The sequence below is a fragment of the Accipiter gentilis genome, chromosome 7 (assembly GCF_929443795.1).
Source record: "Accipiter gentilis chromosome 7, bAccGen1.1, whole genome shotgun sequence".
Taxonomy (NCBI): Eukaryota; Metazoa; Chordata; class Aves; order Accipitriformes; family Accipitridae; genus Astur; species Astur gentilis.
Genome location: NC_064886.1, coordinates 38,448,951 through 38,462,317, shown reverse-complemented (window position 1 = coordinate 38,462,317; position 13,367 = coordinate 38,448,951). Strand labels below are relative to the sequence as shown.

General features: G+C 40.6%; 1 long non-coding RNA gene across 1 annotated transcript in view; it reads left to right on the top strand.

Annotated features, from left to right (window-relative positions):
* Positions 1-13,367, top strand: part of LOC126040834 (uncharacterized) — a 48,960-nt gene that overhangs the window by 15,721 nt on the left and 19,872 nt on the right. The window contains exon 2 of the long non-coding RNA XR_007506723.1: positions 7,884-8,069. This is a non-coding gene — a long non-coding RNA (uncharacterized LOC126040834). The remainder of the gene's footprint in view (positions 1-7,883; positions 8,070-13,367) is intronic.

The following is a 13,367-nucleotide window of genomic DNA, read 5'->3' as shown; positions in this document are numbered from 1 at the left end:
AGTGGTGAAAGGTATTGGATTGAGAGTGCTGGGGATTAAAGCCCTCCCTTTATCTGCAGCACAGGCTCAGGCTGGTGAGTAACAATGCAGACTGATAGCGGGATGAATCTGTCCTCTCTGCAATACCGAGCATCAGATTCTCAGCTGGTGTAAATCAGCAGCAGCCAGTGGTGATACACTGGTTAACGCTACTGAACAAGACTGGCTGCAATCTTTTTCAAAGTATCTTAGAAAGAAATCCTGGCTCCCCTGGAGTCAATGGCAAAAATCCCATTGATTTCAAGGAGATAGGGATTTTAACCTTGTTTTTTCTGTGTGTCATCCCTGAAATGTCCCTGAAAGACTCACCACGTAAAAGGAAAATTTCCCATGTGCTGCACTTCAGTCATTTCCCTCAGTTGCTTCCTTCTGTTGAGATTGCCCACAAAGGGACCAGTCCCACTGGCTGGGCAACTGAGAGACGCATGTGACTGCTAGAAATTAAAATGATACCATACCATTTATGTCGCATGTGTCAGATCAAGAGGAGCTCATTAGAGGGACAAATTAATTTTGTTCTTTTGCACGAGGAGTATCTGCCAAAACAGGAACGTGGGTATCAGTGTGTGGGCATCTCGGTCGAACCTCTCCCAAATGATCCTCTGGAAAATCACTTGTAGTATTATTAAGAGGTGTATAGAATTGTAAAGAAAGTAACATTGTCAGTGTCATAATACCTTTATATCAGTGATACAAACATTTTGGAATATGGATGTCAGACAGCTGTCTCAGAACTTCTCTCTACCGTTCCTCATATAGTGTGTGCAGACTACACGAAATGGTTATTATCCCTTTCAGCGGTTTTTGAACCCTGTCTTCTTTTGCAAAAAATGTCATAAAAATGCCACGGCAGCGGGGTCTTTATGAGATAGCAATAGAGCTAGACCTGTATTTGTACATTAATGAAGAGAGGTTTTGGAACCCAGTTGTCATTTACTGAGTTGCTCGCTGTTGGGTATAGATTAAAGAGGAGCCCATCGTCATGAGAACATAGTGCCTCTTTGTATCATTCTCATACCATATCAAGGCTTCTGTTTCCTGTGGTGTCTTTCTGGCAATTACAGAAATCAAGCGATGCTTTACTTAGATTTCCTGGACTAATTATACAAAATTACCATGGTCAGAAATGCATGAAAATTCAGAGGACATTTGGATAAAACTTGGCTTATCATTTAGGGCCTTAGAAATTGTTGCATCTTGTCTCCCCATCATACAAGAGGCATTTTTGTGCACTTCCTGTGACTTAAATTCTTTTGAGCAGACATCTGAATAATCCCCTGTGCACAGTTAAAGGACAAAACTTGTCCATACGTTCACAGCTCTGCATCATCGTGTCCCCAGTACAATTTGCATCTGTGCTTGTTCCTACTCATACCCTGTGTAACCAATGAGCCGTCCCTTTGTGTTGAGCCAGTGGGGGGGCTTGCTTTGAATTATTTTTATAGTCATAATGAGCTATGTGCTTGACTTGTTGGTTCATTTGTTTCAATAAGGATGGGTCAAGCTTTCTCAAGCAAATTTCAGATCTCATTCAGTTTGAAGAGTCTCGTCCCTAAGAGCACTCTAAAAACGTATGTAACTGTACTTGAGGTTGTCTCAATTCCTTAGCCTGCTTCAAAATAACATCCAAAGAGGAGCTTGCTGAAGCAAATCAACTCTTCAGAACTGCATATTGTGAAATTGGTACCCATCTCTATCAGCAGGAATTGATATCATATCGCTGAATGATCCAGGGTTCGTCTGGATTTGTATTAATATACCTATTAATATACATAAAAATGTGAGCAAAAAGTATCTGTTTCAGGAACATTATTTATAGTCTCTCCCTTTGTAAGTTCATCAGCTAAGGTGTCACTAGATTTTTGCCGAGGGGCTAGGGGTGACTGAGAGCATCTAAGGATTTGGCTGTCTCCCACTCGGGAAGGGAGCGAAATGAGTGCTCAGTGGAATTAAATATTTTTGTAAAAATAAATTAAAAAAAGGCAACTAAATATATCGAGGCTCTCATGTAAAATGCCACAGGGAGTTTCATTTTAGAATATGTACGACTAATCAACCTCTGATTTGTGCATTGCTATCACATTTTCTGGTCTCTGTTTCTTCTGGATAGGACACTTGGGATGTGATCCTTTCAAATTGCCTTTTAATTTTACTCCCCATGAAATTAATTATTGACAAGTCCTAGAATCTGAGCCACTCTAACCAACTGTTCATGGATTTGTCATGTACGCTTACCAGTAAAATTCACAAGTCACACTGTACTATAAATTATATAAGTCAATTGGAGAACAGTAACAGTACTGCATGGTTTATCTAAATAATAAACCCAGTTTTAATGGTAAACATTCACTCTGAACTTTCCAAGAACATCTTGTAGCATAAAAAAATTTACTGCAGAAATTCTCAGATAGTGATTTTAGATAATGGTTAAATATAAGAATTTCACTGTGTTGCAGGAACAGTAAAAAAAAGATGAAATATATTGAATAAAGATTTTATTGTGAGTTATTTGCTCAGCTCTGTAGCACCATCAATTTTTTCTCCCTATATAAAAATAATGAAGTCAATAAATGTGTTTAGGTGACCTCTGAGACTTACAAAAAGGATGTTATGAGATGGGTGAATACTGGATACAGTATTTCATTCAGATGCCGAACAGCTGTTGTGGTAGACAATGCTGGCATCCTATTTTTCACCATTGATGCTAATGCAAATTGGTTTTTGATTGTATATATATTCTATTATATTGCGGGAATGTGAAAAAGACTACGAGCCTGTCAACCCTTCTGTCCCACCTGTTTATGCAACTTTCTAATGTGTTATTACAGATAGTAAAACGGGAAGCTTGGTGACCAGTATGAGAGCCTGCATACAGATTTGCCTACCCATTGCTGACAACCAGCCTGGTGGCTGAATTTGGTTGCAGCCTCTTTCTAAAACCCATCGGGCCGTGTTGTTGTCCTGATGATTCCAACGGGCATGTGACAGAAGTATAAATGGTTACCTGTTTGGGGTTTTTTTCCCTCTGGAAATGTAGATTTTATTCAAATGCATTTATGAACATCTGGACTCTATCCTGACCCTGTCACCGTGGGCTGTTAATTGTTCCATCTCCTTTCCAAATGAATGATCCCAGCTTTCTGCACATCATGTCAGATACTAGCAAAGATTTGTTGTGGCACTGAATCGCTTGTGTATATTACAGAAAGTCTCCCATGAATCACAAAATGTGAGGGGATGACACTATGTGCTTTCCTTAGATGTGTGGTGCTCCTGTGAAGTTATCTACCTTGGTACCTGTCTTATCATCAGTGCTGTGTTCGCAGGAATGGGAAACATATTTTTCAAGTAAATGCACAAATTAGCACTTTAGGATTAATTCTTATCTAGATTTAATAATTATACTGGTTGTGCCTCTTTCCTTTACAAGATGATGAAAAAGAGAGGAATTATGCGTTAACATTAACAATTAACAGTACGATGAGAATTCTGTGTTAGCTTAACCACATTTTCTATATATTTTCTCTGAGTTCAGTATTTATTTTCTTTTCAGTCGACAGCTATTCAAAAGGAGGTGCACACCTTGTCAATTACAGAATGACCTCCTTTGTAAATTGACTGAGAGTGTGTGATTTGCCCTGGAGCATCTTTTTTAAGTAATTAGTGTAAATCAGTCAATAGATCTGTGTTAGCAACACCTTAAAAATTGCAGTAGTTTGGAAAATGTTGCACTCTATTATATGTTACCTCTTTTAAGTGCCATTGGTTTAAAACGTGAGAAAATTATCCGTTTTTAAAAATAGATCAGTAGTACTTTGATTATGCAGCTTTTGATTTAGAGGGCTTTATGCATTTATTCAGTAGACAGTTGACACTGTACCTGCAGTTTTCTGCTTACTTAAAAAGTACTTTCAAGGTATTGCTCCATAAACTGCTCACGCTGAAAATAAGGATATAGGAGGATCCTTTTGACCTGCATATGTGTGACCCCTTCCAAACCAAAGTTGCCCACACTCTGGGATGTTCCAACAGCTCCGTATGATATTTTCTCTATAGATTGATCCTCTGCAGTTGCTCACCTATGGTGGTAGTGACCCAAGGCTCTCTTTTTAGTATGGGAAGCAAGGGAAGGATGCTGGTTGTAGGCAAGGGATTGAGCTGAAGAAGGTGTTGGCTACAGAGGGAGTTTGCTTGGGGGTGAGGGATTTGTTAGTCAAAAGACAAGTTCCAACGTCCATTTTGGCATGTTAGTGAGTCACTCATGACTGTCAGGCTCCAGTGGCTGTTTAGCTTCTTGGGTGCAGCTCTTTCATCCACAATTCATGGATGCTTTTTTGCCCCAACCAGTTCTTTGCCCCCTGCTGAATTCTTGCTTGTGAAGTCCAGCCTTGTGTTGTTTTTTTTTTTAAGGGAGGGGGATATCATTTCAGTCTCTGCCTTTGTCAGATTTTGTGGGTTTGCAACTCTGTGTTTCTGTTTTCTTTTCAAAGTAAGTCTGCCCTTCAAAACCACAGGGAGACTGACTCCAGTGAGGCTGACTGCCACGAGAAGGGCTCTCAGAAGTACATCTAGAAGCCTTCACTCCTTCATATTCATATACCAGAGTCCTCTTATTTCTTACTTGTATGGATAATTAAAAATGGGGGGTTTGAGTAGTTTAGAAAATTTAATCAAAACTGAAAATAGTCCAAGACCCTGAACAGGTACCAGCTTTGAAAATGCTGACCGCTGTAGGTCCGCCACCCCAAAGATGAACCTTACCTGCCTATCTAGCTGTGTGCAGAAAACAAGCTGTTTAGAGGAAAAAAGCCAGGGATTATTTTTTTTTTTTTTTTAAAGAATTGTAATTAAGCAATCATAACAGCCCTTTAAATAAATACAGCTTACATTTACATTTTAACATGGACTTCTGGTGTTTGTTTAACTTTATTTCTTTTCCACCCCATTTTAACATAATAGAAAATCTACAGCAGGCTTTCTGAATGCTTCCACTCCTCCAGCCTGTCACAGCCTGTGTGCTGTTCATCGGAGCCCTCCAGACTCAAGCTGGCAGGATGCCTAACGTTGTCACCCGCCTAGGAGAAGCGGGTTTAAGCTGAAAAGCCAGCCATTTAGAAAGATGCATTGTTTTGCCCATCCCCAGATCGGAATCTTTTAAAGCAATTAAAACTTAATTGTGATCAGAAATCATGTATGTTCGTCTCAGGCCTTGGCTGGAGAAAGTTCAGTGTTCTCTGGAGTCAGAGATCTGGGCTGGTTTTTCAGAAGAGCTCAGCATGCACCAACTCTTGTTGAGAACAACAGGGGTGCTTCTTGAGATTGAATGCCTTTGAAAATCTGATCATGTCACTTTATTTATTTATGTAGATTTGTGTATGCACAAATATATACAACATGCCCAGAAACAAGCACGCACACATACATGACAGCTCTAGGGTCTGGATTTTCAAAGGAGCCTAGGAGAATTCAGGGAGAGATGGGTGCCTAATTAAAATTCATATCGTTCCTGCCTTTGGCATAACCTAAACCTACAGCTAAATTAATACCAAAACATGACTAAAGGGCGGCAGGATAATTCAGTAAAACCCACAAGAAGCAAGCCAGGCAAATTAACCTTCCTTTCACCAGCCTTACGTTTTCCCATTTCTTATTTTCAAAGATGGAAGGAAAATGACAAATGAATGCCAAATCTCTTTAAAATACTGCCCTTAGATGGCATGCTTTAAAATTGTCTGAGGCCAGGACCTATCTCTGGTTATGTGTTTACGTAGACAGCAAAAGGGGTCTGATTTTTGTTGAGACTTCACTGTACTGTTGCACTAGTGTACAAAACCCACAGTGAGGTAACAAGGCAGTTTTGGGTCTTGTAAAATCATACTGTAAGCTGTAAAATCATAGCAGAAACAGTGCATCTTTCCCCTTCAACGTACTGCAAACCAACCAAACAAACAAACAAACCCCTTGGTTTAGGATTTCTCAGAATCTTGTTCCTTATCTACATGTACAACAAGAAAATCCCACATCCTAGGAGATGATTTACCAAAGCAATAGTTTTTGTGATAGTGCACAATACAGTTTACATTCCAGCCTTGGTCCTAGGAGGGAGGAGGGCACCCGAGTTCAGTGCCCAGCATCTCTGCTTTATCTAATGCATATATATACTCTAGACAGCCCACCAGAGTAGAAAATGGAATACATTCATAAGAAAGGCTTTTACACCACCATGAATCTTTGCTGCCCCGGACATATCCTCAACAGGTAGTTTGGAGAAAGTATAGAAAATTATAATTTTTGTTCTCTCAAGACCGCTGTGGGGAGGAAGGGATTTGAACGCTGCTCTTTCCTAGCCTGGGTGAGAGCCAAATTAGTTTGTAAACCCAGAACAGAATCGCTCCCCCAGCCGCTGAATTTTGAAAGAAAGTGGCTGCAAATACATTTTGCAAAAGATGCGATCTCTCTCCTTCTGTTTTCCTTAGAAAAAAGGCTGAGAGGATTTGGCCTTTCAGGAATGTACAAGAGAATTTTTAATTCATGTGTCCTGCTCAGATTTAGTAAGAAACCGGTACCAAACCAGTCCTCCTGAGCTGGTGCTTGGGTATGCACAGAGACAGGAATTGTGGTGTGGGGTGACACATGCAGGTAGGTGTGAGTTTGGTACCTCTGACCAGACGTACAGGACCCCTGGAAGGGATGAGAGTCTGACTCACAGTTTTGCACTGTTCCTCATGGATTCTGCTTGAGCTGTATTTAACCCGGGGCAGAGCCCTGATGGAGACAGGTTCGAAACTGTTAGGGCCAAATGTTTTCTTCCCTATTTGTCAGTGTCAATCTGTGCTTTTCTCTGTGAGCTGCTGCTTTATGAAGTTACAGAGAATGAATCCAAACCACTTTCTTTTCCAGAACTGGTCAGGTTTGCTGCAGTTCTCTCACTTGTGCTCTTGGATGGTAGTGACAGTGGAGAATGGATTTTTAATTAAAGGGAAAAAAAGTATTAACAAATACCTTACATCAAAGCAACTGGTCTCTAACCTAACTAGCCTAGGATGCTTGCCCCTGCTAGGCTCCTGGACAAACACACTTCACCACTGTGATCTTAAGAGGCTGAAGTATCTTTCAGACAAGCTCATTCCTTAGACTTAATTAAAACCTAGTTCACTCCTTTATTCAATTTATGAGGCCTAGCCAGTAGGATTAAGCGATTACAGGCAAAAAGCCCCATTTGTGAAACACTCATAAGCTCAAGCTGCTAGACTGCTCAGTTGTACTCCATTAAATTAATAAGGAATGAATAGACTGATCCATTATGAATAAAGCTGTGGGGAGCCTCAGCATTGCCTCAGACTCTCTGCACACTCCTTAGAGAACATTTGTGCAAAATGATTATGTTCATATTCATTCAATTGGAATTCTATAAAAGTGGAATGCATAAATTACTCTAAAGATGGGGAGTTTATCTTAAACATTAACTATGTGTGTGAATTAATAAGACTATTATAAAACCATTAGCATTCAGTGTATTTACCTACGTATGCTGCATACCTAAACTAAATTCAACAATTGTTCCTAATTGCTATTCTTGTTGTGTGATCAAGCTGTGGTTCATTTTCCCTTGTAGTCATAATATTTATGAATTACAGTTTTTCCTGTTAAAACTTCTGAATCCCCTTTTTTCCCCCCAGCTTTACATTTGCTCCTGTAGTTTTTCAGAATATAGTAAAATACTGGGCCATTAACATACTGGGAAGTGAAAGAACAACAGAAGCTTACAGATATGTTAAAATAAAACGTTGAATAGCACCTGCAAATATACATGCTGCCAACTAAACCTTTATCTTTATTTATAGAGTATTAGACAAGGGAGGATGGCAGCAACTCCTGGGAGACTCTTCCCTGCATCTACTGCTGTTCTGCAGGACCCAGCAGAATCCCAGTTTTGAAATACAGCGGGGTGCAGAATTCATCCACTGGCCTTTGCCATGTTGTGAACACACACAGTCTTTCTTCTGGCAGAACTCCAAGTGGCTTGAAAGGTAAAAAAAAAACAAAAAACCAGACAAACCCCAAGCCAGAATGAGGGGGTGGGTTGGTGAAAAACAAAAGCTGTTTGTGGAGGACTTGTCAAACAAGGAGTTAAAATCAGCTAACACAGGTTAGTTGATAAGGTTATGAAAGCAAGCGCTCAAACAGTGAGTAGTAGGGGTGTTGCTGCAGGGTGAAAGAAGGGCTCAGGGCTGAGCTGCTAGGGCAGCCACTTTGAGCAGGCAGCTTTTCCTCCTGCCCTGCTTCTCCCTTGCTGTCCTTTGACACTTTCTGACAGAGCGACCAGAGCGGTAGACGCTATGGGGTTGTTGAGTTGATTTGCCGGGGACCGGGCTGATGCAAAAAAGACGGCGTTTTTATGACTGATTCGATGTGATCTCAATGAAATGGCAAGGAGGGGTATCTAGGCACGGTGTTATTTTCAATGCCGTTCCTGAGCAGAGCGAGGAAGTTCCGTGTTAACATAGGTTAGCTAGCACGTCTGACCTTCATTGTTCCCAGTGGAAACAGTGACAGTCTATTAGTCCTCCACAAGGGATATCACTGTCTCACAGCAGCTCTGAAAATCCCCCAGGACACTCCTGGAAAACAATAATTCAGCAAGAGTTCACACAACGTTAGAGCTCTGTGAAATGTTTGCAACAAATCTTGCCTGGATGGAGAGGGGGATGTGGTAGGAAGGGGGAGAGGGATCAGTTTGAACTCAGCTGCATTTGAGAGGAGACACTAACCTTGCAGGCAAGTCGGACCAGGTGGGAGTTTTGCAACAGGAAAATCTTGCTAATTCTTTTGAAATGAAAGAGCCAAATAGATAAAAGAAGGTGGAAATTAGTGTTTTAGCTTAATCTTACTTCTGAAGTAGAATATCAACCTCTAAATCTGAATTTTAAAGTGAGAGACAAAGAATTTAAACTAGGAAACACATAGGGGCTAAAAGCCAAAGAAACCGATTTTCAGCTGAACTCTTAGGAAATGGAGTGACAGAGTTTTAATACAGCTTATAGAAAGTAGTAGTTGAATCAAAGTACGATTGCCTTTGATACAAAAATAATGCTATGCATGGGTAAGTACATCTGTAGATTTTGACACATTAGGGTGGCTGCTAAAATCTTTTCATGGCTGTACTTTTAGAATCAAAGGGTAGGAGTGAAGAAACTCTTAGGTTGGCTACTGGGTTTCTTAGACCTGATCTTCTCATTTTTGGCTACACTATCCTTTCCAACACATTTTACCTTTCAAATGTTCCTGTACCCATTGGCCTGTAACACACTTGGGTGGCGTGTCCTGGCCTAAAATGGAGCACAGCCTGTCCGTGCTTGCCAAGGGACGAGTGATGCCTGTAAATAGACGTCCTGATCCAGGTGTCCTAGGAGGACTCTGGAATTCAGTAAAGAGACGGCATGGGCTCTCGTCAGGGGTAACCTCTGCTTGCTGTCTTGGAGAGCTTTCGATTGGGAGGCATATCTCAAGACACAGAGTTACTGGATGTCGCTAGGGCCCCTGGATGGCTTAATCCAGGCTTGATCGAAAGGATTAATAAATGAATTCTTGACTGAGCCTGCATGTGAAGTCTGTATTGGAGAAAGGCTTATTCTTTGGCCCAACTCCAAGAGAAACTAATCATCATGAACTTCATGCAGATTTACGATTATTCTTTCTATAGAAAGGGTTAGGCCAGCACTCTCTGGCAGTAATGAAAAGCCTGCAGAAAAGGAGAAAGCCAAACATACACAGAACAAACATTGTATATAGGTTTGTTTCCTTGAAATCCTTCCCCTGGATTTTCTACATTTTCACGGAAAACTGATGTAAGAGTACTATCATGTATTAAACCAGATAGAATCGTTATGTTTGTCTCAACTCCAGGAGACAGAAATATCATACAGTCTTATTTTTTCAAGGGAGATGATATCGCAAAATAAAGTGATAAGAAAGAAAGTTACCGTGATAGTATGAAATATGTCCACTGGCTGCCTTCAGCACAGTAATCTTTTATGTTCAAACTATTACTCAAAAGTACGGATTATTGAAACGCTGTTCTTCTGTGCTGCTCTCTTGGGTGATCTGTGGAAGCCTGTAGAAGTCAGTGAAAAGAATCCTATCATTTGTTTGTTCCTTAAAAAAATGGTAATAAGATAATACATCTATTAAATTTCAGTACGCATGTATACATGTATTGGAAATGCAGTATGATAGCAGGGGTTTAAAAAGATGCTGTTTAATAATCAGATTTCTAATAAACTTTTAGAATATGCAGAAAAAAAAAGAAAAACCACAACCTGCTCATCCAGGATTTGGGGCTTTCTTTTTTTTATTAAAAGCAGGTTGAAAACGATTTTGTAATCTATTTCCAACACTGCATTTGCAGATATGCTTGGATTTGTTAGGTTATCTCCTACCCATAGGATTTTGTTAAACAAGGTTGTGGAACAGTCATTAAAATGAAAACCAAAGCTGGGTCCCAGAGTTTTTCCTTGGCCTTGAGATAGCTTTTTGCTTTTTCTTTTTAATGCTAAATTTTTCACATTAAAACATGATTTTCCTGCCTCTTACACAAAAAGGATGTAATGGAGGGACAGAGATAATACAGGGGCTGTAGAATTCTTTCATTTTATAAGGCAACAGACCAGTGGTCTGTAAGATCCAGTATCTATCCCAAAAGAAGATTAAAATCACTTGGCCAGCCAGGCAGTGCAAGATGGCAACAATTCTTCTGTGATCCCTGCACATGATTAGTGTATTTCTAGAACCATGGGGACTGTTAATCCTTGTGACTTAAGCTAAATAGTCTAACTACAGATGTTACTACTTTGTAGATTCTGCATTATTTGGATCTCATTAATGTGTGACATGGTTTATGAGCTACATGATGTGTGATGTGCGAATGGGTATACAAGGACAGGGGAGTGCCTCCCACTTGTGGGGCTGTATAAAGGCTGAGTTCATTTTGTGCACGTGCAGTAAGGGTGAGCGTAAATCTCCTTAACGCAGGAGAGTTAGGAAATTGCTTGCTTCTAGCCTGGACTTGCAAAATAGGGTGTGTGGTTAAAGCACAGCAGTAGCTGATTTTCTGTTATTGCTGATGGTACTCCAACTTACTGGAAGATGCCTTGGTTCATGCCAGTGTGGCCATTCTGGGGGCACCAGGCAGCCCTTTTCTCCTGCAAAAGCCCTTGCCCCGATGTTGACGTAGCATTCTGTGTAGTCCAGAATAGCTGCAAGAGTGTTGAGTAATAACCAGTGGAGGGGAAGGTGCTTAGTAATTGCCAGCGGAGGAAGGTGGGCTCCTCTCAAGACAAGACTATCAGGACTCTCAACCTAGCATTCAATGAGATGCTACAGTGATGCGTCTGTTAGGAACAAGCTCCTTTGTACTCCTTGGGTCCCCTCACCCAAGCGGTCATCCCTATGCTGACAACTGTGGCAGGTCTTCAGGTCTTGGATTTGTTTGACTGAAAGGGCAAAGAGCAATGCCACTGTTCTTCTGTCGCAGACAACAAATACTTCATGGTAGCGTGGGTGATCCCAACCTGGGTGTCATTTCTCCTTGATATGAAATCTAACATCAACTTTTTGAAAGACAGATTTGATAAATGGTAATGGCAGATACCACGGATAATAGCCATGTGAGTGTATATGTTCCAAGATATCCGGTTTTCCCGTGTCGTACTGATATGTATGGATTTTGTACGCTCAGAACCACTGCTTCCACCGTGACATGGAAACAGAAGGAGCCACTGTACGTGGAACTGATGAGTCATTTCCTCCTATACTCCAGATAGGTATTTATTTGACAGCTTGTCACAGAAAATGAAGCAAGGTGATATTTCTAGTGTTGAGAGGAAGGAGAGAGACCTATTTATTCTGTCATCTTCTATAACCTTTTTGGGCAATATGGATCAGTTGCATTCCTTAAGATGCTGTGATAATACATTCCTGTTCACCTTCCTCAAAGAGATTCCTTCCTTGTCTCAGTGAAGCAACAAGTAATGATATGGACACACTTACTAGATTTGTCTTTAGATGTTTGCATTTATTAACATATCACATAGATATCTTCCCCCTTGAAAACAAGCAAAACGCCAAAGAATAGCACCACCCATGCTTTAGCAACACAGGAGTCCCAAGGAGGTTTGCTTTCTTGGATGTATACATTTACTATATGATTAGCCTGGGAAACTATGGGAGGCATAGGAACTCAAACCTCGTGGAATGAACCTCCCTCCTAAATGACAGCCCTCATGAGTGCAGGCTGGAGCTGAGATAGAAGAAGAGGTATTTAGTGTGTCAGGAGCCAGTAGGATTATCCCAGGAGCTCACACCCTTCTTCTCTGTAAAGTTCACTGTAGTGCTTGCTGAAATCCAAATCAGTGGGAAGAGGGTATTGACCCCTTTCCTTCTAAAGTGGGGCTTGAGTGGGTCTTCTAATAAGTTGACTATGTTAAAAAATAATTCTCATGAAAGCATAATGCTGCCAAGGTTGAGAGGGCTAAAGATCAACTTGATAATAAATGATAGCTATATAACAGCCTAGGAAGAAGTTCTAAGGTTTTCCAGGGTTTAAATAGGGGTAAGTGGCCTGTTAGGTAATTTTCCATTTCTTGTAATATCTTGTCTTTTTTGGCCAATTTGCCCTCTCCTTACATGTTGTATTTTGGCCAGTTTCCCTAAAAGCCTGCTAGAAACTCAGCATGTACTAAAGGTCTGCAAACCAGATGACCATATAACAATGACTTTCCAGTTTCCATTGCATCTAGCTTTGACTTCCCGTGGTACCAGCAGGATTATACTGGGTACCCAGCATGTCATGCCAGTCCCAGTGCACTGACGTTCTGTTGTCCTGTGGCTGTATCATGAATTAAGGGTTGAAGCTACACTGTCTCTTTTGGTCTGCAAGCATGTAATTCCAATGAGCAGTATCCCCCACAGGGTAATAAACTCTTTAATAACAGTAATGTAGCAACCACAATAATGAAAAAAGTGATTACATTCTACATAAAAATATAAAAGCTCATTTGATCCTAAGGTCTCCAGTGGCGCATTACCTGGACTTTTATTTAAAATATAACATCTCTTACTTACATCTTATTCAGGTTCTTTGTTAACACTAATATAAAACACCAGTAAAATTGTCATTGGAGGAGTTTAATAAGGAGTGGGTATGGCTCAGTGATCCATGCTGCTAATTCTGAGTCCTTCTGTGAATCTAATCTAGAAAAGCACAAGATGCTGTGCTTGAGTGTTTCATTACTGAACCCCACTTTGCATATGCAAGACAGATAAGAAGA